Here is a 26,664-nt window from a genome sequence, read left to right as displayed (position 1 = left end):
GGTCAGATCTCACCGCCCTCTTGTCCCCCTTGACCTTCTCAGCAGCATTTGACATACTTGGCCACCCGCTTTCTCCTGGGAATAAATTTCTTCAGATATTTCTAGGACATCACAGATGTTGATCTTCCTAAATCACAAGCCATTTCTTCTCCATGCCCTTTGCTGGTTCCCATTCTTTCCCTCAACCTATTAATGATGTCACAGAGCTCAGATCCCAGACCTCTCCTCTAAACACACTCAGTCTTTGAGGATTTCATCCAGTCTCCTGGATTTAAATACCATCTATGTTCTGCTGACTCCCCAGCTTATGTGTCCAGCTCAGAACTCTCTTCTGAACCACAGATTCATGGACCCCACTGTTATTTGACATCTTTGTTTGCCTTTTAATGGACATCTCGAATTTAATGCATCTAGAAGAGAACCTGTCAATTCATGGTTTTCTCTTCCTTAGCTAATGGCAAGTCCAACCTTGCAATTGCTCAGGCCAAATGCCTTGGAGCTGTCCTTTGACTACTTTCTTTCTCTCATATCCAACACCAAACCTGTCAGGAAATGCTAACGGCCCCACCTTCAGAACAGAGACAAGTGGAACCACGACTGTCCCTGCCACCATCCTCTCTATCCTGGAGGACCGCAGTGGCTTCCTACCTGGCTTGCCTGCCTCTGCTCTTGCTATGGTCTATGCTCTCTCAGAGGCCAGAATTACATGCCAAAATGTAAGTTCATGTAATTCCTCTGCTCACCACCCTCCAGGAGTGCCCTTCTTACTCAATAACAGAGTCCTCAGCAATTCCATTCCTGGTTATAATCTAGAAAAAACCAAAAATACTAATTCAAAAAGATACATGCACCCCAGTGCTAATAATGGCATTATTTACAATTGCCAAGGTATGGAAGCAACTTAAGGGTCCATCAACAGATGAATGGATAAAGAAGATGTAGCATATATACATGCACACACACACAAACACATGTGTATGTATACACACACAGACACACACACACACACACTGGAAGGCTACTCAGCCATAAAAAGAATGAAATTTTACCATCTGCAGCAACATGGATGGAACTGGAGGGCATTATATTAAGTGTAATAAGCCAGACAGAAAAAGACATAGACTATATGATATCACTGACATGTGGAATCTAAAAAATACAACAAATTATAGCAAAACAAAAGTGAAAATAGAAAAAAAAAAAAGGGAGCAGACACAAAAATATAGGTAAGAAAGTAGTGGTTACCAGTGGGGAGAGGGAAGTGGGAAGGGGGAGTACAGAGTAGGAGGGGAAAAGGGTTATTATGGGATGATATGAAACCATGTGTGTTTCATATGAAACGTTTGAAAACTGTAAAGCACTGTAGAAGTTTTTTTATATTTATTTATGGCTGTGTTGGGTCTTAGGTGTGGCACAAGCTTTCTTGTAGCATGTGGGATCTCAGTTTCCCAATCCTCAATTGAACCTGTGTCCCCCATACTGGAAGGTGGATTCTTAACCACGATGCCACCAGGAAATTCCAGCACTGCAGAATTTAAAGAATCATTCATTCAATAAAAAAGAACAAGGATCTTATAGTGGTTACATGGCCCAGCTCCCCCACTCCCACCTACATCCCTTTTACCTTCTTGACGTCACCTCTTAAAGTGTTCCTTCTTTGCGCCAGTCTGGCCACACTAGGTATGGTTATGCCTTAGCACCTTTGCACTGACTGTTTCCTCTCTCTAGCAGATTCTCCTGTTAAATATTCACATAACTCATTCCTTCATCCCTAAGGTCTCTACTGAAACATCCACTTCTCAATGAGGTCTACCCTCACTGTTCAATTTAAAGTCACAAATCATCAGCCATGTTCTACAATTTCTTTGTTTCTATCACTTACTAAATAGCAACTCACTCCAGTATTCTTGCCTGGGAAATCTGATGGACAGAGGAGCCTGGCGGGCTGCAATCCCTGGGGTCACAAAGAGTTGGACAGACTGAGTGACTGAGCACGCACACATCACTTATGTTTTCTAACATCCTACACATTTTATTGATTTATTATGTTTATTACGTATTACCTTACTCCACTAGAATATCTTCATGGAGGAGGAGATTTTCACCTGTCTTGTCCACTGCTAGATCCCCAGTTTCTTCGACAGTGCCTGGCATGTAATGAGTGCTCAAAAAGTCTTTGATAAATGAATGAATAAATGAACAAATGAACTGCTCAGCAAATGCCTGAAGAAAGAGTGGTAAGAAAATGAATGGACTGGCAGACCATGAAGAGTCCCCCCTTCTAAGGAGAAGGCTTACTCTAGGCTCTGATCCAAGGTTAAGACACAAGTTGTTTGAATCAGTCCAACATTCCCCCCTTCTCAGAGCTGGTGGATGAGAATCTGTAAGTGTCCTTTATGGGAGTGGGTGGGAGTGGGGAGAAAGAGTCACTGCAGCAAACAGCAGGGCTAGGAAGTAGGGGTTTACCAACACATGACGTCTACCATGCAGAGGTGTGTTAGGAGGCTGCCAGAATCAGCTTGTTTCTCAGTTCCTCCCTTTGTGCTTTTCTTTCCAAATCAACTAAAGAACGAGTTAGTTGAATCAACTATACTCAGAGCAAAGCAATAGAGATGGGGTAGAAGAGGCATCCGGGAAACTGTCCGGTTTTTCACGCACCAATTCCAGGAAAGGAAGACCACTGCACTGATCCAAACAATCTTTGTGGCTTGCCCTTGGGTCAGAAGGCTAAGCATTCTCAGGGAATTCCTAGGAGGAAGAGTCTTAATTAAACATGGAAGCTGATGACTTCTTGAGGTAGGGGAACAAACAAGCAAAGGTGGGGGATGGGCCCTGGGCCTTGAGAAAGTGATGGAGAGGAAGGAGTCTAAGAACATCCAATGGACCAGAGCCTGTTGCAGTGATAAGCTTATGTTCCATGAAATTATCAGAATAGACTCATTTGCTTACTACAATAAAATAAAATGACAAGTGAATCAATTAGCCATAGGAACTAACATGGCTGTAATATAGGAAGTAAAAAAATAAATATGTGTGTGTGTACGTTCTAAGTTGCTTCAGTTGTGTCCAACTCTTTGCAGCTCCATGGACTGTAGCCTGCCAGGCTCCTCTGTCCATGGAATTTTCCAGGCGAGAATACTGGAGTGAGTTGCCATTTCTTACTCTAGGGGATCTGCCTGGCTCAGGGATCAAACCTGTGTTTCCTCTTTCTCCTGCTTTGGCAGGCAGATTCTTTACCACCGAGCCACCTGGGAAGCCTATATATATATATATATTCTTTTAAATAACCCTTTCTGAAACAAATATTCAAAGTTCAAACCCAGAGAACGATAAAAAAAAAATCAAGAAAAGGATTCTAGAAAGAGTAGTGAGCTGAAAAATTACAATGTATATTAATTCAAAATATCTGTTCATAAGGTGACTATAGTATTCAATATGTAATGTGACTATATTGGTTCCTAAAATAGAAAAGGTACAGGATAGAATTATAAAATTAATAATGATCACAAACTAAAAATCTAGAGGATTTCATTAGAACCTTTGCCTTCCCTTAAGATTACAAATATTCATTAGCAATTTATATTGCAAGGAAAATGTAAGTTTAAATACTTCTGTTGTAATTTTAAAAATTTTATTGAGGTGAAATTCACACAACAAAAAGATAATTCTTTTAAAATTAGCACTTGTGTGGCATTTAGTATATTCACTCACAACATTTTGCAATCACTGCCTCTATCAGGTTCCAAAATATTTTCATCATCTTCAAAAGAAAACCCCATACTTATTAAGTAGTTTCTTCCCTGGCCTCAACCCCTGGAAACCACCGAACTGTGTTGTCTCTGTGGATTCACCTATTCTGAATAGTTTAATATAAGTGGAACCATACAATATGCAATTTTACGTTCTTCTTTCATTTAGCATAATGTTTTTGAGCATAATGTACATTATCCACAATGTAGCATATATCAGTAGTTCATTTCTTTTTGTGGCTGAATAGTATTCCGTTGTATGTATATACCCAATTTTGTTTATCCACTCATCCGCTGATGGACATCTGGGCTGTTTCCACCCTTTGGCTATTGTGAATGCTGCTGCTATGAACAAGTGTGTACATATATTTGCCGGAGCCCTTATTTTTAACTCTTTGGGGTATACAGCTAGCGGTGGAATTGCTGAGTCATGTGATAATTCTATGTTTAACTTATTGAGGAACTCAAACTTTTCCACTGTGGCTGCACATTTCACATTTCTACCAGCAATGTATGAGTGTTCCAGTTACACCACACCCTTGCCACCAACACTTAAATTCCGTTTTTATTAGCGCCCTCCTAGTGAGTATGAAGTGGTTTCTTATAGTAGTTTTGATTTGTATTTGCCTGATGACTAGTGATGTTGAGAATCTGTCCATGTGTTTTTTGGCCATTTGCATATCTTCTTTGGGGAAACGTCTAGAACTTTTTGTTCATTTTTAAATTAGGTTGTCTTTTCATTGTAGTGTTGTAAGAGTTCTTTACATATTCTACATACTAGACCCTTATAAGAGATACGATTTGCATGGGGTGGAAAGTGGGAGGGAGGTTCAAGAGGGAGGGGACATACATTTAAGTATGGCTGATTCATGTTGATGTATCGTAGAAACCACCACAAAGTTGTACAGCAATTAGCCTCCATTTAAAAATAAAGAAATATTCTTAAAAGCTAAGCACAGAGTTTAAAAACAGATATATGATTTGCAAAATATTTTTCTCCCATTCTGTAGGCCTTTTTTTCATTTGATAATGCCCTTTGATACAAAGGCATTTTTTCATTTTCATGGAGTCCAATTCATTGTTTTTCTTTTGTTGCTCATGCTTTTGGTGTCCTGTCTAAGAATTCATAGCCAAATCCAAGGTCATGAAGAGTTACCCTATGTATTCTTCTAAAAATTTTGTGGCTTTAGTCCTGAGACTTGGGTCATGGATCCCTTTTGAAATAACTTCTGTATACAGCATGAAGAACAGTCCAGTTTCATTATTTTGCCCATGGTTATCCAGTTGTTCCAAACTATTTGATGACAAGACTGTTCTTTCTCTGTTGACTGGCCTTGGCACCCTTGATGAAAATAATTGTAACTGACCACAGACGTAGAGGTTTATTTCTGGACTCTTATTTCTATTCCATTGGTCTATATGTCCAACCTTATGCTACAACCACTGCAGATGATGACTTCAGCCATGAAATTAAAAGATGCTTTTTCCTTGGAAGAAAAGCTACGACAAACCTAGACAGGATATTAAAAAGCAGAGACATCACTTTGCCAACAAAGGTCCATCTAGGCAAAGCTGTGGTTTTTCCAGTGGTCATGTATGGATGTGAGAGTTGGACCATAAAGGAAGCTGAGCGCTGAAGAATTGATGCTTTCAAACTGTGGTGTTGGAGAAGACTCTTGAGAGTCCCTTAGAAAGCAAGGAGATTCAACCAGTCAAACCTAAAGGAAATCAGTCCTGAATATTCATTGGAAGGATTGATGCTGAAGCTGAGGCTCCAATACTTTGGCCCCCTGATGTGAAGAACTGACTCACTGGAAAAGACCCTGATGCTGGGAAAGACTGAAGGCAGGAGGAGAAGGGGATGAAAGAGGATGAGATGGTTCGATGGCATCACCGACTCGATGGACATGGGTTTGAGCAAGCTCCGGGAGTTGGTGTCGACAGGGAAGCTTGGTGTGCTGAAGTCCATGGGGTCACAAAGAGTCAGACACAACTGAGTGACTGAACTGAACTGAACTGAATACTATGAGCACGCTGTTTTGGCTGTGGTGCTCTTGTAGGAACCGGAAGTGTTATCCAACTTTGCTCTTCTCTTGTAAAACTGCTATGGCAATTCAGGATTCAATTCCATATGTATTTGAGGATCAGTTCTTCTATTTCTTCTAAAAAACTTGACAGGGATTGCATTGCACATGTAGGTTGCTTGGATAGTACTGCAATCTTACCAAAATTAAGACTTCCGATTCACAAACACAAGATGTCTTCCCCATTTATTAAGCTCTTCTTTAATTTCTTTCAGCAGTGTTCTGTAGTTTTCAGCATTCAAGTCTTTCACCACCTTGGTTAAATTTATTTCTAAGTATTTTATTATTTTGGACGCTGTGACATATGAAACTGTATTTTCTTAGTTTTTTTTTTTTAATTGTTCTTTGCTGGTATATGGAAACACAGCTGATTTTTGAATATTGATCTTACACCCTGAAACTTTGCTGAATTCATTTATTATCGGTTTATTATAATTTTAAATAAAAGCAGAAATTTCACACCATTAGAGGAACAAAAACAAAAATAAAAACAAATGGAAAAGAAAACAGAGCCTGATCAATCTAACAAAAATGTGAAAAGAAAAAGAAAATAGAAATGAATTATGAAATATTATAACCTTCATAAAATGAGAGTATTAAGAGACTACTAGTAATCACAATAAATACAAATGACTTTAAGTCCTTTATTAAAATATAAAAAATTAAAATTTTGATTAAAATAAATGAATCCAGCACATGACATTTATAACAGGCATGCCTAAGATAGGATTACATAGAAGGTTAAAACTAAGCAGATATATCAGGCACATAAAAAGCAGAAGTGGCAAAATTAATAACAAGTTAAGCACAATTTGGGGGCAAAAAGCATTAAAGAGACCAAGAGCAATACTTAAGTTGATAAATGACACAATCCACTAAGAAGAAATGACAGACATAAACTTTTATGTAGACGGATAAACCACAGGAATATAAAACGTTGACAAACTGTAAGAAGTACAAAGAGGATTTAACCAAACCCCAAACATAAAGAGACACTAGCGCATTTCTTCAAAACCTGACAAATCGATCAGCTAGAAATGAGTAAGGACAGAAGATGTGAATAACACAATTTCCTCTCTTGATTTGTCTCAATTTAAAGAACACACATTCTTTTCAAATGTGCGTGGAACACTTAAAAAACATGACCATGTACTAACTACTCAGATAACTACAAACTTTTCAAAAGGTAGAGATGACATGGGCCACATTCTATGATTTTTTTTTTTTTTGCACTAATCTAGTTTTTAACAACAAAGAAAGAAGAGAGAGAAAGAGGGAGCAGAAGAACATGGAGGGAGACAGACCCTCTTAAATACTTGGACATTTTAAGAACAAATCTAGTAAATCTGGGGTCAAATAGGAAATCACAACTGAAATTACAATGAAAATACCACCTGACCAAATCTGTGAGAGGCAGACAATGAAAAATGTATAACTTCCTACATAAATGAATTTATTAGAAGACAAGAAAGACAAAATAGATGAATTCAGCACTCAAGAAGCTAGAAACAAAAACAAATAAACCAAAAGTCGTTAGAAGAAAGACTTAAAAAAGTACTACAGAAGACAAATTTTACATAAACATGAGGAGGAAATTTTTTTGAAAAGGTTAACAAAATAGTAAACTGACAAGAAAAAAAAAAAGGATGCCCCAAAAAGGAATGAAAAATACATAGAATCTTTGAAAGTTATTGTTGAGAATTCCTTTGTAACAGAGTATAAGGCTAATTTTCATAAATGTTTATTATTTTCAGTTTAATTCTGTTGTGTAAATCTTCTAAATAACTATTAGCTTTCTTTTTTTCTGTTTGATCTATTGGTTTCTAAGACAGGTAGGTCAAAACATTTCCACCATGATTGAGATTTTATCAATTTCTTGCTGTATGTCCATTTTTGGCTTCATATATTTCAGAGCATTGTTATGTATTTGCAAATTAACAATTATTGTATCTTGGAGAAGTATACCTTTCATTATTTAATTCGTTTATCCAATTAATGCTTACTAGAAGGTTGTCTTGGAGAAGGCAATGGCACCCCACTCCAGTACTCTTGCCTGGAAAATCCCATGGACGGTGGAGCCTGGTAGGCTGCAGTCCATGGGGTAGCTAAGAGTCGGATACGACTGAGCGACTTCACTTTGACTTTTCACTTTCATGCACTGGAGGAGGAAATTGCAACCCACTCCAGTGTTCTTGCCTGGAGAATTCCAGAGACGGGGGAGCCTGGTGGGCTGCCGTCTATGGGGTCGCACAGAGTCGGACACGACTGAAGCGACTTAGCAGCAGCAGAAGGTTGTCTGGCTGACATTTGGATTACCAGTTTCCATCGCCCACCCCAATCCTGTGGAAGGCAGAAGATTCACTGAGGAGGAATCTATAGGAGTTGAGGGTGATTTGGCTTTTCTCTCATCCTGAACCCCCACTTTTAAGCCAAGTGAGAAAGACCTCTGTCACCTGTCAGGACTTGGAGTGCAACACAAAAGGGGTGGTGGCACCTCATTCCCTGGTGAAGTCTGGTGAGAAAGAGCTTTCAGGAGGACTCAAATTGTGTCTCCAGAGTCGAGAGGCTCTGTGACTAGGAGGTTCTAGAAGATGAGAGGAGAGCTGGAGCCACCAGAAGAGACTGCAAGGAGAGTCAGAGAGCGATCTGCATGTCCATGGTGTGGCAAATTCGGGATGTATGAGTTGCTGGGGGCAGATGAAAGCTAAGGACAGCGGTTGGCTGAAGGTATCTAAAGAGGTTCACCCAGGACAGCAGCCTGATAGCGCAGGAGGAGTGTCTTAGCAGCAGGAGGTAGTCAACAGGTATGCCACCTGCAGAGGGATCCCCAGCTCAGTGCGCCCCAAGGGAAAAAGGCCACGTGTGAGGGTCTGGTACAGCAGCAGCACAAAGGCAAGGATATCAACACGACTAGCGAGCATGGTGTTCTGATCCTATTCCTTAATCCTGCCATCCCCTGTCCTGACTCTGGAGCCTCCAGCAGCATCACAGGAAATGGGAGTGGGTGCAGAGGCAACAGACCACCCCCTGCCCACGGCAGTTTCCAAGACCATGAGCCGGGAAGGAAAGGACAAGTGTGGACCTCTGCTTTCTTGTACCCTGTGGAGTCCAGTCTGCTGAAAAACCCAGACTGACAGCAACACCTTATGCTGAGACAGGACTTTGGAGCTCCAAATGCTTTCATGTATTTGAAATACTTTTTCCACAAAAGTTTGAAGAGTCTTGAAATGTACAATCAGTGGGTACTATTTTTTTTTTTTTAATCTACAGAAGCAGTGCTGGCTTCGGACTTACACTGAGCTGGTGGAATTCCAGTCCTGCCACTTACTTGCTGAAGGACCTTTGGCAATTCATCGCAAATACCTACTCCTGGGTGTCTTTATCTACTAACGAACCCCACCTCGCTGCAGAGAGAATTATACAAGGAAACAAGATGAAAACACAGGGCCAGAGGTCAACACAATCCCCTCCCCCATGCGCAAGGAAGCCAAACAAACAAACAAATCGAAAACTCAGGGTGTAAGCAATACAAGGGTTAAATATCTTTTCTGTTTTGGAAACTGAGGTTCAACATGGAAAAATGACTCATCCAAAGTCACACAGGCAGTATTTATGGTAACAAAGACAAGAAGCCCAGACTGACTGGGGCCAACACATGCTCTACCATTATTCACGCCTGTCCCAACAGATACATCAGTCCTGATTAGCTCAGAACTGTCCTGCTTTATGCCTCCTGTCCTGGGGTAATTTTTAATAGTGCCCTCTTTCACCTTAAAATCGTCCTGGTTTGCACAGTAAATTATATGGCCATCTACCATCTTAACAAATCAAACCCACACCCTGTAAGAACATCTCAGATAGAGGACTGTCATTCAATTCAGTGTTTCCTGACTCTGTATTCAAAATAAGGAAAACAGCATCTTTCCCCAACCTAACGCCCCGTCAACTGGATCAGGGCACCCAGCGCCATAACTTACTATGTGTACAGTGATTTTATGAATTCAATGGGGAATGAAATGCAATTTTGTCAGGCTTGTCTGTGTCCATAATGACTGAGTCAAATTAATCATCTTGGATAATACCCCTGTGTCTCCCGTCCCAGAGATGTTTAATAGAATTTTTCTGATTCATGTCTTGCAGTCCATCAGATCTGGAGTATTGCCACCCTTCTGAAAATCAGTACAATAATGCCTTCTTGTTGGGCTATCATTTTCCAGGGCTAAAAATGCTTCTCAAAAATAAATAAATAAAAGCCGATGCCATATATAAGCGAAACAGGAGTGAAAAAGCCATATTGTTAAAATTATATGTGGATTCTGGTGGCAGCAGGGAGGGGGGGGAGGATATAATAGCTTTTTAAGCCTTTATTTACAGGCAGAACCTCTGAGCCATGGCAATGGGGATGGAGGAGACCATAGAAAACTCTCCCACTGGTGGTCCTGACCCTGAAATACTTAGGTTGGAGCAGACAGAGGTGTCATAATGAGACAATGACAACCAGTCCCACTTGACATGAGTTTTGTTTCTTAAAACTGTATCTGGGAACAAACATGATAATCCCTGCAGGTTTTTTGCTCAGGAAATTATCTGAGTCACTTTAAGGTTCAGGCAGCTTTCCAGACTGATCCACTTGTGGGGGATGCTTCTGGAAAAATGAGCAATTAGTGGAAGGGTTTCCTTCTTCTTTAGGAGAAAGCAATTCCAGGAGAACTGAAGTAGCAAGGCCGGGAATAACTTAGGGGTCACAGCTTTTGAGTGACAGGGTGTGGCCTGGGCACCATCATTATCCCATTTTACAGATAAGCAGGCTCCCTTTTCTAATAACTGGCAGAGGTTTATTTTAATAACATACTTTTTTTTTTACAATCACATACCCACCTACCTCTTTGACACTTTCCCTTGGATGTTGTAAAGGCGAGGTCTGCAAAATTTTTTCTATGAAGGTGGAGATAATAAACCTTTTTGGCTTTGTGGGTCATATAGCCTCTGTCACAACTATTTTACCTCTGCTTCTGGAGCGTGAAAGTAGTCAAGACAGCATTGAAACTAATGAACATAGCTGTGTTCCAATAAAGCTTTATTCACAAATGACAAGTGGTTGGCCAGATTCGGCCCATGGGCCATGGTTTGCTGACCCTTGTCCTAGAGGTGGTTTTTCTTCTCCTTAGAACTTTTACCATCTAACACACAAAACTCTTGACTTTTTAAAGATACTTATTGCCTGTTCCAGAAATCTGTACATGGGTCAAGAAGCAATAGTTAGAACTGGACATAGAACAATGGACTGGGAAATGGAAATGGGAAAGGAATATGACAGGGCTACATAAAAGGCTGCTTATTCAACTTATATGCAGAGTGTATCGTGAAATGCCAGGCTGGATGAATTACAAGCTGGTATCAAGATTGCCAGGAGAAATATCAACAACCTCAGACATGCAGATGATACCACTCTAATGGCAGAAAGTGAAGAGGAACTCAAGAGTCTCTTGATGCAGGTGAAAGAGAAGAATGAAAAAGCTAGCTTGAAACTCAACATTCATAAAACGAAGATCATGGCATCTGGTCCCAAGACTTCATGGCAAATAGAAGGGGAATAAGTGGAAGCAGTGACAGATTTTATTTTCTTGGGCTCCAAAATCACTGTGGATGGTGACTAAAGCCATGTAATTAAAAGCCTCTTGCTCCTTGGAAGGAAAGCTATGACAAACCTAGACAGTGTATTAAAAAGCAGAGACATCACTTTGCCGACAAAGGTCCATTCAGTCAAAGCCATAGTTTTTCCAATAGTCATGTACAGATGTAAGAGTGGGACCATAAAAAACGCTGAGTGCCGAATAATTGACACTTTTGAATTGTGGTGCTGGAGAAGACTGTTGAGAGTCCCTTGGACTGAAAGGAGATCAATCCTAAAGAAAACTGACTCTGAACATTTATTGAAAGGACTGTTGCTAAAGCTGAAGTTCTAATACTTTGGCTACGTGATGCAAAGAGTCAATTCATTGAAAAAGACCCTGATGCCTGGAAAGACTGAAGGCAAGAAAGAGAAGAGGGTGGCAGAGGATGAAATGATTAGATAGCATTACCAACTCAATAGACATGAATTTGAGCAAATTCCGGGAAACAGTGAGGAACAGTGTGGCCTGGTGTGCTGCAGTCCATGAGGTTGCAAAGAGTTGGACATGACTTAGCAATTGAACAACAATAATTGCCTGTTCCCTTCTCTAGCATATAAATTCCACTGTTTGGTCACTGATTATCCCAAGGGCCAAGAACAGTGCCTTGCATATAGTAGGGCCTCAATAAATATTTGTTGAATGAAATAACGAATGAATGAGAATAGGGGTTTTGGACTGTTGTGTTTGCAGCTGTGTCTCCAGCTCCTAGGACACTGTGTGGCACACAGTAGGTACTCAGTAAACATTTTTTAATGTGTGAATTCATAAACGAATTTACTAGCAGCCTACTGATGGTACAGAGGGCTGGCTCAGCACCATCTTCCCTGTTCTAAGAAGTTAGAGCAAAGATCTGAGGTGGCCTTCTCCTTAGAGACGCTGCTTAGCACAAAGTAATTCTAACTTGACCCATGGACATCTCTTGGTTCCCTGTCCCCATCTTAGAAATCATCTTCCTGTGAAAGTGTCTGAATTCCAGCTCTGCCCTTCATAGTCTGTGTAACTTTAGGAAACTCACTGGCACTGCTGCTTCTGGAGCTCAGTTATACCAACTGTGAAAAGAGGGAGTTGGACCAATGGATTTTCAAACCCAAATTCAATCCATGTATGTGTCACTGATTCACAGGTACACAGGCAGACATGAAGTGGTGCTGATTTTAAAAGCATTTTAAAATGATGAGCAGGCTCTCCTGTCGTTTCTGTGTTAAAAGAGCTTCTGGGAAAAAATTATGTCTATTTGCAGCTTTTTTTCTTTTCCATTTCTACCTTTTGAAAACTACATAAGTAGCATCACCTAAAAATGTGCCACGCCAGCTGTCTAGGGCTGAAGACGCTGAAGTCCTCAGAGACTGGTCTCCGTGAGTGCTCTGAGGGCCTGTGATACTAGGATAAGCAGGGAAGACCCCCAGTTTGCGTTGCTCCAGGAACACTGCCCTGCTCAGACCCTTCCGAGGCTTACCTGCCTTCAGAGCAGGGATACAGTACCTGTCTGGCATCCAAGGACTCCTGTCCCAGACCCTGCAGCATCACGTGACACCAGGCACGGTGAGCCCCCTGAAGACCCCAGACACTGCAAGCTCTGGTATCATCACGCCCCTGGGTGTGCTGGGTCCTCTGCTCAGGTCATTGTCCTCCCAGGTGACACCTGCTCATTCTCAGAACAACCACAACACCCTTTTGCCTTCCCAGGTGGTGGGACCAAGGACAGAGCCCAGCACCCTAAGCCTGTTCTGTACAGAATGGAGCAAGGACTCCTTCTACAGCCTGGACCCCATATTCCCTCTAATGTGCCCCAAAAGTCCCATCAGGAGACTGCAACCCAGAGCTCATCCAGACCCCTAAGGTTTACTGTGAGCCAGCTCTGTGAGCCAGCTTATGCTGTTCCATTTCTCTGAAGCTTTGTTCAAATAATAATAACAGCAAAACATCTATATAGTTCTTACCATTTACTCAGCACATCCCTGCCCTATGACTTTTCATACATGAATTTATCTTCACAACTACTCTAGGAGGTAGGGCCTACAATTATAATCCATTTCACAGAGGAAGAAAGGGAGGCACTGAGATTTGAAACTGGCTGAAAGTCACAAAGCTGCAAAGGGTTAGGACCAGGATTCCAACTTGAAAGTCTGGCTCAGGGGGTCTGAATCCTTTCAACAACCACTGATGAGCTTGGGAGCAAATCTCCCTTCAGTTGAGCCTTCAGATAAGACCACAGCCCTGATCAACACATCAACTGAAGTCTTATGAGAGATCTTGAGCCAGAGGCATTCAGCTAAGCCACACCTGGATTTCTGACCGACAAGAACTGTAAGATAATGAATACATGTTGTCTTTATATTTAAAAGTCTAGCTCTTAATCTCTGTGGGATTCTGCCTCTTTATAAATAGGAGGGATAGGCTCCCTCAGGAATGATGCTGAAGGCCTGTGTTGATTCTGTCTCCATGGGCAGCTCCCGGCTGCCTCCTCCCTTATTCTCTGATCTCTCCTCTCCAGCACTCCTCAGGTGGGCATACGGCTCTGCTCCACGCAGCTGGTAAGCGCCTTGAATGTGGACCCTCCTTAATGTTTGAGGCAGACAGCGTACCCCAGGCTATGCCTCTGAATCTGTACTAAGCACAAAAACCACCTGGGAACCTTGATAAAATGCAGGTTTTGACTTAGGAGGTTAGGGTGGGACCTGAGATGCCACATTTCCAACAAGCTCCAGGGGATGCTCCTGGCCCATGGGTCACACTGTGGATAGCAAGGCCTTAGGTATTAAAAGCATAGACTCTGACCCAGACAGACCATGGTTCAAATGCCAGTTCTGTCACATCCCAGCTTGGAATCCTTAACTTCTGAGAGGTGGGAAGACTTACCCAAGACCACGAAATAACATGGAGCCACGAACAGAACCTTTGCTCTGACTTCCAGTCCAGAGTCTCAAAACTGCAGCTAAACACCCACTCTCCTGATTCCTGGGCCGGACATGGCTATTTGGGTGTGTGCATGTATATGCCCTATATATGTCAACACATGTGGATGGGTGTATAGGCAGACATGTATACATGTTTAAAAAATGTGTCTGTGCATGTGCCAAAAGTTAGCATGTGTGCCAGGGCATTAGTGAGAGTTGTTCATTCACTCACTATGTCACCAGATATTAACTGAGCTCCTACTATGTGCTAGGTCCCCACGTCCGTGAAACCAAGTCTATGAGGGAGGCAACCATCTACAAATAAAAATGTCACTTGTGTGTGTCTACATGTGTGTGTACTGCGCACAACAGTGCCAACAGCTGGGTGCCCTTATCGTCTCCATCTCAATGAGGACACTGAGGCACTGAGAGGTTGAGTAACTCGCCCCGAGTCACAGAATGATGCTTAGTGCTTGCAAGGTTGTGTATCAGCAAGCAGGACAGGGTGAATGTGAAGTGCATATATGCTTGTACTTGTGCATGAATGCCTGCAGGTGTGTGTGTGGGTGTGTGTGTTGGTGTGGGTGTGTCTGTTGGTGGGTTGGTATGTAGGTGGGGTGTGTGGCTGGTATGTGCATGTGCCCAGAGGCACTTTTCCACAGATATCTCTAAATATTCCATAAACAAGATTTTCTGACACCACAACATAGCATCACAAGGACACACGAGCACACAAACATTTTTTTAAGACGTTCGTGTTTTCAGAGTTCCTAAAATTCTGTCCATGGAGAAATGGGAGTGAAAGTCGGGGCCAGCAGAGCACGGCAGATCCAGGGAAGCCCAGACCCCTTTTTCCCCTGGGGTAGCCCTGGAGCAATTTCACAGCTCATCATCCATTATGAGGCTAAAAGAATTCGGCCCCTCCCAGGAAGTTAAATAAATTGCTCAGGCTGTAATGGGCCAGTCCCTCCACACTCCCAGTGGGAAAAGGCACTACCTTGGTGAGACGATTGACACAAGATACAAATGACCAAATCTGGCTAGGTTCCCTTCTCCATCATACCACATCTCTAAAAATAGAGACATCTATACAAATACCCTGATAATTCTTTTTCCTTTTTGTTGAAACATAGGATATAAATAGGAAGTGCAGAAGTCCTATGTGGACAACTCAATGACAAATCTTCACAAAATAAAAATACTTGTGTAACTAGCACCCAAAAAAGGACAGACGACTTACCAGCACCTCCAAAGCTCCTCAAGGCCCCTCACTACCCGCCCTGGCCCCCACCACCAGGGTAACCACAATTCAGATCTCTATCACCATAGATTAACTCTGCCTGTTTCTGTGCTTTATGTAAATGGAATCATATGGAACACTCTGTTTGGGTGTTTGGCTCCTTCGATTCACCCTGTTGTTTGAGATTTATGCACTTGGTTATAAATTGCTCCTTGTCGATGCTGTGTAGTATTTCACTGTGTAAGAATATTTTGCAATAATCTATCCAGTCTGCTGTTCATAGGCATTTGGACTGTTTCTAGTTTTGTGCTTTTATGAAAAGTGCTGCTATGAACATTCTTATACATGTCTTTGGGTGATCAGACGAATGCATTTCTGTTGAGTGAACACTCAGGAGTTGAATTACTAGGTCATTGAGCTCTATACTGAGAAATGGTTTTCCAAAGTGGTTGTACCAATTTATGCAGCAATGTATGAGGACACTAGGGCTTCCCTGGTAGTTTATTATTATTATTTTTTCCCCCTGGTAGTTTAGCTGGTAAAGAATCTGCCTGCAATGCAGGAGACCCTGGGTTGATTCCAGGGGTGGGGAGATCCCCTGGAGAAGGGATAGGCTACCCACTCCAGTATTCATGGGCTTCCCTGGTGGCTCAGATGGTAAAGAATCTGCCTGCAATGCAGGAGTCCTGGGTTCGATCCCTGGGTTGGGAAAATCCCTTGGAGAAGGGCATGGCAACCCACTTCCGGTATTCTTGCCTGGAGAATCCTGTTGACAGGCGAGCCTGGTGGGCTATCCATGGGGTCCAGAGTCAGACACAACTGAGCGACTAACACACACATGAGGGCACCAGTGCCTCCACATCCTTGCCCAACTTGGTTTCTTCTATTTTTTCCACTTTCTACATTCTGGGGGGAATACTTAATAAAATACCTTCTTCTCCTATTGCTGTCTGGGTTGTTTGCTAAGGCTGACAGCAAGTGTAAAACTCAGTGCTCCATGTTCACATATCACACAGACACAATCTCCAGCCACAACCCACCACTCTAGAGGGCCATCCCAGCACAGGAAATAGCCCAAAGGAGCACAGAGTGACTTGAAAGGCCTTGAGCTGCTACAGGAAACTTCAAGGTTTTCTTGAGGGGACTTTGATCAGGTCAGGCCACCTCACAATGCTAACAAGGCTTTCACAGACGCTCCTTCTCCATCTCCCTCTCCAAAGAAAACACTCATTCCTACGGCCTATCTCCCCATCCTTCACCGGCCAGGCACAACCTCCCCTCCAGGCTGTGCACCCCAGCCCCCCAGGCTTCTGAGAGCCACCACCTTGCTCCATGTCCCTGGGCAGTTGATCAGACTCTGACACCAAGCAAACAGGTGCATCTACAAGGCCCTGGTGCTGGCCTGGCTTGAGGGTATCTGGGCTGGATTTCTGTTTACCTGGATTCTGTTTACCTGAAATATAAGCCTCATATAATTCATGCCACCCTGGCCCTATGTAAAAAAAAAAAATTTTTTTTCACCAAAAACTGGAGCCTACCTCCAAACAATTACCTAGCTCCTTCACTATTTCACTTCTCAACATGGCACATTCTAACAACAACAAAAACGAAAGCTTTATCAAGTTCCTATCATATTCATCACTGGCCAAGCAGGTTATCCTAGACCCATTTAATCGGTTTTCTTAACTAACGTACACCCACTTAACCAGTCTAACTCAACTGAACCACTTAACTAAGCTACACCTGCTAGTTTTTTTTATCCTGCAGGGTAGGTAAGGCTGCTTGCTGCTGCTAAGTCACTCAGTCGTGTCCAACTCTTTGCAACTCTTTAGGCTGTAGAGAAGCCCACCAGGCTTCTCTGTCCGTGGGATTCTCCAGGCAAGAATACTCAAGTGAGTTGCTTTTCCTCCTCCAGAGGATCTTCCTGTCCCAGGGACTGAATCCTCATCTCCTGTGTTTCCTGTACTGCAGGCGGATTCTTTACCTGCTGAGTCATCAGGGAAGTAAGGCTGGTAATAATACCCCCACTTTACAGAAACAGAAAATTAAGACAAGAGAGGTTAGGTAATTTGGTCAAGGTCACACAGGGAGAACGAAACAGAGGTAGGAGTCCCAGACCTGCCTCTTACTCTCACCTGACTCCCTGAGTCCCTGGCACTCCACACTTTCCCAGGGGCTGCAGGATGCGGGATGCCAGGTCTGGCAGGGGCAACCATGTCACACCCAGGCCTTTGTTTCCCATCAGAGTCTCAGGTTTTGACTCTAGCAGAGACAGAGACACTGGCTGTCTGGACCAGATTTTTAATAATAATGAGAGAAGGCTGGGCAAACCCAGCCTGGGGCACCAGACTGGAGTGTGGTCAAATGAAGTGGGAGTGGGGAGGGGTCACACTTTAGCCGACTGGCAATTATCAGGAGGCATCTTCTATTTTTGTGATGGGGGGGCATTTATTGGTACATTTTAAAAGCAAGGTAGTTCCAACATCATCTTTGCAATTTCAAACCTTCATATAATTTGACTGGCATTAGATAAAATCACTGACTGGCCTCCTCTTTGCTGATATTTCTGATGCTGTTTTTATCTCCTGTGCCTACCACATCCTGGGTGGATGACTTTGGCAAGTTGTTTCACCTTGCTGAAAATCAGTTTCTTCATCTGTAAGACATAGCACCTCATGCTATTGTATCCCTGCCACATACCGAGGACTGTAATAAGAACTTTGGGTATAAATGCACCTTATTTACTTCCCCCCTATATCACTTTGAAGAACTTCTAAAGACAATATTGAGGCTCAGAAAAGTTGGTTGACTTACCTATGGTCGCCCAGCCATGAAATGTCAAGACTAGAACTTGAGCCCAGCTCAGTCTGTCTTCCCGTGTCATTACTTCTATAACTCATCTGACCAATAGCATCTCTTTATGGTTGCCCATGGGGGGCTAAAACCTCATTCAGAGTCACCAGACTCCATCTTGGGGGCTGCTCCAGCCAGGGGGCAACTTCAGCCAGCTGGGGGAGGCCAGTCTCTGGTCAGTTGAAAAGACCACTGTCCCTTCTAGGGTTCAGGCAGTGGGTGGAAGAGGCCAACCCATCTAAAGACATAACCCTGAGACACCCAGTCAGCCCCCATTCACGGATGCAAAAAGCAGGGCTCAGAGAGGGCACATAAACCACCCAAGGGCGCCCAGGGAAAGAGGCTGAAGAGGCCGCAGGCTCCGGCCCCTCCAGGGGCCAAGGACCCAGGACCACTCTGGAAAGGTCCCACCTCTGGCCCGCTCCAACTTGCTAATCCCTGGGTGAGCTTCCACTGTAACAGACAACAAGCATGTGAAACCAGGGACTCTCCCATCCTCCCCAGGAAAGACTCAGGCCCTATAGAAGATGCTGAGTTCCAGGTGGCTGGGAGTGGGCAAGGGGTGTTGTTTTCAATAAAACCCTTGAAATTACGTTTCCAATGCAATGCTGTTCCCTCCCCCCAACCCATAAACTTCCTGCACCATCTTCATTGTTTCCATCCCTTTTAGAGAGAGTGAACGTTTCCTGGGATTCAATTTCTCTCATAATAGTTGGAAGGAAACAAAACTACATGCCGTAAACATTCACTGCATTGTACAAAAAATATCAGCATTATGGGGGAGGCATAGTAAGCGCAGACCAAGGTCCTCCCCAACCCCTGCCCCACAAATGTTCATTTCTCGGTTGTGTTTGACTCCGAGACTCCGTGGACTGTAGCCCACCAGGCTCCTCTGTCCATGGAATTCTCCAGGCAAGATATATTGGTGTGGGTAGCCATTCCCTTCTGCAGGGGATCTTCCCAGCCCAGGGATCAAATCTGGGTCTCCTGCATTGCAGGCAGATTCTTTACTGTCTGAGCCACCAGGGAAGCCCCAAATTCTGCCCACGAATCCATGCCCTAATTCCTCCCACGCCTGTGCCCTCAACTATTTAAACTTTTAACAGCCAGGAGGCTAGAACTTGAAAACAAATATATATATATATATATTAGCTATTGCAGTACATAATTAAGACTGGTGAGGTGTAAGCACCGACTTTCTCAGCAGTTTTCTCTCAAAGAAAACAAGAGAGGTTGGTCCATTTTTCTGAGCACATGTGTAGGACACATGAGGGACTGTTCATTAGTTCAGCCTGACATATACTCAATTCTCTCCATATACATAGCTTGCGTGGTTTTTTTTTCCCCCTTTCACGCATTTTCTTCTCCAGCTGCGAAGTGATATTAAATTTCATCAGATTTGAACACAATCTCTAGTCTTGAAACAGTTTCCTTTAAGGGCCCTCATATTTATTCAGAATTCATGAATCATGTTCCGATAACACAACCATAATTATTTTTAAAGTGTGATGTTTGTGGCTTTAATAGGAAATGCTTGCAAAAGGCCTTTTCTCTTTGATTGTTTGTAATCTTAGCAGTAATCGCTGCCTTTCCCTTCTCTGCATCACAGCAGGCAGAACACAATTTCATTTTCATATGAATCGGGAGCTCTTCACCCAGGTTTTAATTAAAGCAATAAAAGTCATGTCATCTTTGCCCTTTATGTTGTAGACAGACTCAGGGGCCGGAGTTACAAAGCCTAGACTCTTAGATTTCAATAGTGGCAAGAGGTCTTCTGTCTCCTGGTACATTTTCTAGAAGTATTTTTGTTTGCTTCAAAAAGATTCTCTATGGCTGCAGTGTCTTCCTCTGTAAAACAGGAGAGCAACCTTACCTACCTGAGAGACGAAAGAACACCAGCCGTGGAGAACACAGAGCCCCCAAGCCTGAGCCCAAGGAAGTGCCTGGTAAATGCTCATTACTATCACCAGCATTATTTAGGGCTGGAAAAAGCCAACAGACCATCTTCCTTCATTACTCACCTGAGCCAGCTGAGGCTCAGAGAGATACCAATGCAAGGTGAAGGGAACAGGGCCGAGCTGAACCTAAAACTCAGAGTCTCCTGGCTGTTTCCCCCTTCTGGGCATCCTACACTGTCCCCTGCTGGAAGAAGGCTGAACCTTCAAGACAGGGACAGTGCCTGGGGACTGAAGATCTGACCCTAACCAGCAACCTATCTTCTGGCCTCCAGGTTAGACCATCGACCTAGTGGAGGTCGATGCTTGATCCAGGTGGTAAGAAAAACAGACCAGGCATCCCTGAGGATGGGGTTGACATCCTTCTCTTTGCCCAGTGTCCCAGGCAGACCACTGTCTACCTCCCCTACAAATCCACCCCACCCTATTCAGCTCCATCAGCATCCAGTGCCTCATGCCTCTCCAGCGTGTCCCCTTTGCCCAGCATGCTCCCAGCTTTCATCTCTGGCTTCCTATCCATCACACCCCAGCATCACCTCGAGTCCCTCCAGCTCAGCCATCATGCTGATGATGCTGGGCCCTCAGCTCCTCACCCCCAGGAATGCCTGCTTCACTCTGTCAACGCCCTCCCCCGAGAGAGGAGAGCCTCCATCAATGCCCACAGCTGCTCAACTTTGAATCACCACTCAAGTCCCACTCTGTGATTTAGATATCTTACTGTCCAGCTCCTCCCCCAGGGGCTCTCGGAGCCCAGGGTGCCCTCTCTTCTCTCCTTTCCAAACTTGGACTTCCAAGTCCTTCACTTCAGTCCCTCTTTTGGGCAACGAAGCTTGGATGTCCTTCTGGTACACCTGCTTGGAAAATCCTTGTCCTGGCTTCACTCTATTAATATCCACCCCGACAGCACCTGAACCAAGAACTCAGTCTTCCATCAGTTCAGTTCAGTTCAGTTGCTCAGTCGTGTCCAACTCTTTGCGACTCCATGAATTGCAGCACGCCAGGCCTCCCTGTCCATCACCAACTCCTGGAGTTTACTCAAACTCATGTCCATTGAGTCGGTGATGCCATCCAGCCATCTCATCCTCTGTTGTCCCCTTCTCCTCCTGCCCCCAATCCCTCCCAGCATCAGGGTCTTTTCCAATGAGTCAACTCTTTGCATCAGGGGGCCAAAGTATTGGAGTTTCAGCTTTAGCATCAGTCCTTCCAATGAACACCCAGGACTGATCTCCTTTAGGATGGACTGGTTGGATCTCCTTGCAGTCCAAGGGACTCTCAAGAGTCTTCTCCAACACCACAGTTCAAAAGCATCAATTCTTCGGTGCTCAGCTTTCTTCACAGTCCAACTCTCACCTCCATACATGACTACTGGAAAAACCATAGCCTTGACTAGACGAGCCTTTGTTGGCAAAGTAATGTCTCTGCTTTTGAATATGCTGTCTAAGTTGGTTATAACTTTCCTTCCAAGGAGTAAGCGTCTTTTTATTTCATGGCTGCAGTCACCATCTGCAGTGATTTTGGAGCCCCCCAAAATAAAGTCTGACACTGTTTCCACTGTTTCCCCATCTATTTGCCATGAAGTGATGGGACCAGATGCCATGATCTTAGTTTTCTGAATGTTGAGCTTTAAGCCAACTTTTTCACTCTCCTCTTTCACTTTCATCAAGAGGCTCTTTAGTTCCTCTTCACTTTCTGCCATAAGGGTTGTGTCATACCCATAACAAATATCGCAGACCTTCCCCACCCTCTCCAACCTCCAGTGCCCTCTCAGCAGGTGACCCACCCACAATCTCTCTGAGAACAGGTGCTTACTGGTACAGACGCCCTCTGCTCCCAGCCATCCTATCTATAAAGCAGTACTCCTTTGGTCCTCAGTCCTCCTTCTGGCTAAAAGGCCAGAGCTTCCACCTCTGGGCAGTGGTGCAACAGTACCCATGCCTCCCACCCTCTCCAAAAACTTAAGCCATCAATTAACTCCTCCCTGTCCTGAGCTCTCAGCATTACCCTTTCTCCTAGATGCCTTCTATTGAGATTAATTCTAAAGACTCTCTTGTCTTAAAAAACAACCCCTTCTAAGGAGTCTTCATCTCATTTCAGCTATGGCCCTTGCTCGTCTTCCCCGCTAGACTTCTCAACATTGTCTAGACTTACCATTTATGTCCTCACCTCATACTCCCTCCTCCATCCACCCTGGGATGGGTAGGACATCCCCTACACATCAGAGCTGCTCCTTCTGAGGTCCAGGGTGACTTTCTCTTTGCTAAAACCATCAAATGAATCTCAACTCCTTCCCCAACCAACCCGTCAGAAGCATGGACATTCTGCTGCTTCTTGTTTAAATCTTATTTAACTTTTTGAAGTGATAATAAGTCATCATGGTTGGAAACCCCCAAAATGTACAAAGGTACAGTGAAAAGTCTCTTTGTTATCCTTGTCTACCTCTCCAATAACCATAACACACACACACACACACACACACACACAAGGTACAAAGTCACTTTTACTAGTTTCCATAAATCCTTCCCTGGTGGCTCAGACTGTAAAGAATCGCGTGCAATGCAGGCGACTCAGGTTCAATTCCTGGGTTGGGAAGATCCCCTGGAGAAGGGAATGGCTACCCACTCTTGCCTGGAGAATTCTATGGACAGAGGAGCCTGCCAAGCTACAGTCCATGGGTTTGCAAAGAGTCAAAGATGACTGAGTGATTAACACTTTCACTTTTATATATCTTTCCAGAGTTGTACAAACACACAGAAATGTACATTCTTACTATACTTTTGGCATAAATGTTACCATTTATGTAACCATTTATACCATTTAACCATGTATACCATTTATACTTACTGTTCATTGCTTTTTTTCAGTAAGTAATGTGTCTAAAGAATTCTATCACTTCTGTTTCCTCATTCTGTCTCTATAACCACACAGTATTCCATTTGCTAGATGTACATAATTTCTGCAACTAGTCCCATATTACTGCACTTTTGATTTTTTCCCAATTTTTTGCCATTATAAAGAGTACAAAAATGAGTAAATTTGAATACATCATTTCTCATGTATGCAGATATATCTGTAGGATATATTTCCAAAAAGTGAATTACTAGGCTAAAGGTTGATGCACTTTTAATTTTGATAGATGCTGCCAATTTGTCTTCCTTAAGTATCATACCAATTTACTCTCCTTTCAGTGATGTATAAAAGTGCCTCTTTCCCTCCATCGACTCCAACAGAGTTTGTTATCAAGTCTCTGGATTTTTGCCAATCTAATAGGTGAAAATGTTAGTTTTGTTTCTCTCATGAACTATTTTTAGCATTTTCCATATATTTAATATCCATTTATATTTATTTGTCTGTAACCTATTGCTCATTGGGTTTTGAATTGATTTCTAGGAACTCTTTATATATGAAGGGAAATCAGTCCTTTCACTATATCATAAGTTGAAAACATTCTTGCCCAGTTTTTTGTTTGTCTTTGACTTGACTCATGGTGTTTTGGCCATGCCAAAGTTGTGCTTCATTTTAATTTACGGTCAACCTTTTAATGCCTTTTCTTTTAAGGCTGAGTCATGGAAACGCCTTTCCTACTCTAAAGTTGTAATGTGTACTGTAAAGACTTTTTTTCTAGTTTGAAAAAGAAAACCATTATGGTTTTCTTGAGTACATTTACAATTTTAATTTATTTAAAGTTTATCCTTTGATAGGGAAGTGGCTGGGCCCAACAGCATCTTTCCCCAGATCTCCTCCTTCCTTCTTGGAACCCTGCCATTGGCTTCTAAGACTCCACGGTCCCTACTTCTCCAGCCACTGATTTTCAACCTATCTCACGGTTGTCTTTTCCTCTATTTTGCTTTCAAATGTTAGACTTCAACACTTCAAGAATCATTTGCCCTCTGGTCTTCTCACTCCCTTCTGCCTCTGTAAATTTCATCCTCTCAAGGTTTTAATACCACGGGCTAAGGACTTTCAAAATCATTTCCACCGTGAGCTTCAGACTTGTATAATCATCTACCTACTTGGACATCTTTACTTGGATAGACATCTCCAATGTAACACATCCAATTCTGGCCTTATCAAACCTGCATTTCCCCAGATAATTTCCGACTTAGAAAACTGTGCCATTGTGCCGGAAAACAGACTCATCACAGATGCCTAAGAGTCATCCTTTACTCCTCTATCTCTCTCTCCCTCTACATTCATCATCATCAAGACCCACCGACTTTATTTCCAACACACATTTCAGATCCATCTACTTCTTCCCATCTCCTCTGCCTCTACACAGTCTAGGATAATACATCATCCTTCACTTCAACTATTACCACACCCTCCCATTTGGTATTCCTGCATCCAATCTTGCCATCGAGAATTTTTAAGCCCTCTGCAAATCTGATCACATCACTCAATCTCAGTCTCTCTCCATCTCTCACTAACAAAGTCTAGTAACTTGCTTTGACTATTAAAATATGCTGGTGGTAGTCATGTGCCAGTTTTCTCTCTCTCTAACACATACATACAAACATATACACAAGCTCTTTCAATCATTCTTAAAACAAAGTCTGAAATATTTAGCAGAACTGCTGTTTATAGATAGCCAATATGCACATGAAAAAAGATGCTCAGTATCTCTATTAGGGAAATACAAATCGAAACCACAGTGAGGTATCACCTCACACTGGTCAGAATGGCTATCATCAAAACATCTACAAATAATAAGTGCTGGGGAGGGTGTGGAGAAAAAAAGGAATACTCTTATACTGTTGGTAGGAATGTAAATTGGCACAGCTGCTACAGAAAACAGTATGGAGTTTCCTTAAAAAAAACTAAAATAGAATTGCCATATGGTCCAGCAATCCCACTCCTGGGTATATATTCGGAGAAAACTCTAATTTGAAAAGATACATGCACCCCAATGTTCACAGCAGCACTATTCACAATAGCCAAGAAGCAACCTACATGTCCATCGACAGATGAATGGATAAAGAAGATGTGGCGTATATGCACTCAGCCATAAAAAAGAATGAAATAATGCCATTTGCACTAACACGGATGGACCTAGAGATTAAAGACAAATACCGTATGCTATCTTCATGAATGTGGAATCTAAAATATGATAAAAATGAACTTACTTACAAAACAGAAACAGACTCACAGACACGGTTACCAAAGTGGAATGGGGGTGAGGGAGGGATAAATTGGGAGTCTGGGATTAGCAGACACAAACTAGTATATATAAAATAAACAACCAGGACATACTGTACAGCACAGGGAACTATATTCAATAGGCAGTAATAAACCATAATGGAAAAGAATATGAAAAAACATATATGTACATATATATACATATATAGCTGAACCACTTTGCTGTACACTGAAAAGTAACACAACATTATAAATCAACTACACTTCAATTAAAAAGTGGTCTTTACAGGCACAAGACTGGAAAACTCTACCTACAGCCAGGGAGGCTGTAATGAGGAGGTGACATGTGCAATGGCCCTGAGAGAACAAACAGGTATTTGCTGGGTGAGAGTGGCCAGGGGATTCCCATCGGAGGAAACGCTGCACACAGAGGCACAGAGCCGTAAATGAGCACAAGAAGTGACCAGAGGTTCACCCCCTGTGACCAAAGCATTAGTTACGGTAATAAAAACAATAAAAAGAAGACACAGCTAGTTTTTTTTTTGAACACTGGTACTTTACATACTCTCTTAGGTTAGGTTCTCTTGAAGTGGAACTGAGATGGGGATTCCCATGAGAGCGACTTACTGAGAAGTGACTCTAGCGAAGGGGAGGGAGGAAAGCAGGACAGGGCAGAGATGATGGAGCTGAGCTGGCTAGAACTCCATGGGGAGTGGCCCTGTTGATCCCCTCTAGGGACAAGGGGCATGGCCTTCTAGAACATCTCCCACTCCCCTTCCTGATTCACGGTCCCTGTTTAGCAGAGAACTCTCTAGGGAAGAGGCAGCTGTGAACAGGTAAAAGCCAATACTCACAACACCTAGGCAATGGATGTTTTGGGCGGGCGAAGGGAATCCGCGGGGGAGGTACCAATAGAATCCACATCACGCACCTCATTTAGTTCTCAAAACATCTTAGGACAGAGGTCCCCAACCTGATGATCTGAGGTGGAGTTGATGTAATCATAAGAATAAAGTGCACAACAAATGTAATGTTCTTGAATCATCTCAAACCCCACTGCCCCCAACACCACCACCAC

The 26,664-nt window shown here is 43.0% G+C and overlaps 1 protein-coding gene across 2 annotated transcripts in view; it reads right to left on the bottom strand.

The window, feature by feature from the left end:
- The window catches only part of TOX2 (TOX high mobility group box family member 2), a 158,759-nt gene that overhangs the window by 64,078 nt on the left and 68,017 nt on the right, over nt 1–26,664 (bottom strand). The window lies entirely within an intron of this gene.

Source organism: Bubalus kerabau, chromosome 13 (assembly GCF_029407905.1).
Source record: "Bubalus kerabau isolate K-KA32 ecotype Philippines breed swamp buffalo chromosome 13, PCC_UOA_SB_1v2, whole genome shotgun sequence".
NCBI lineage: Eukaryota > Metazoa > Chordata > Mammalia > Artiodactyla > Bovidae > Bubalus > Bubalus kerabau.
The sequence above is the reverse complement of the archived record's forward strand: the minus strand, read 5'-3'. Positions and strand labels throughout refer to the sequence as shown.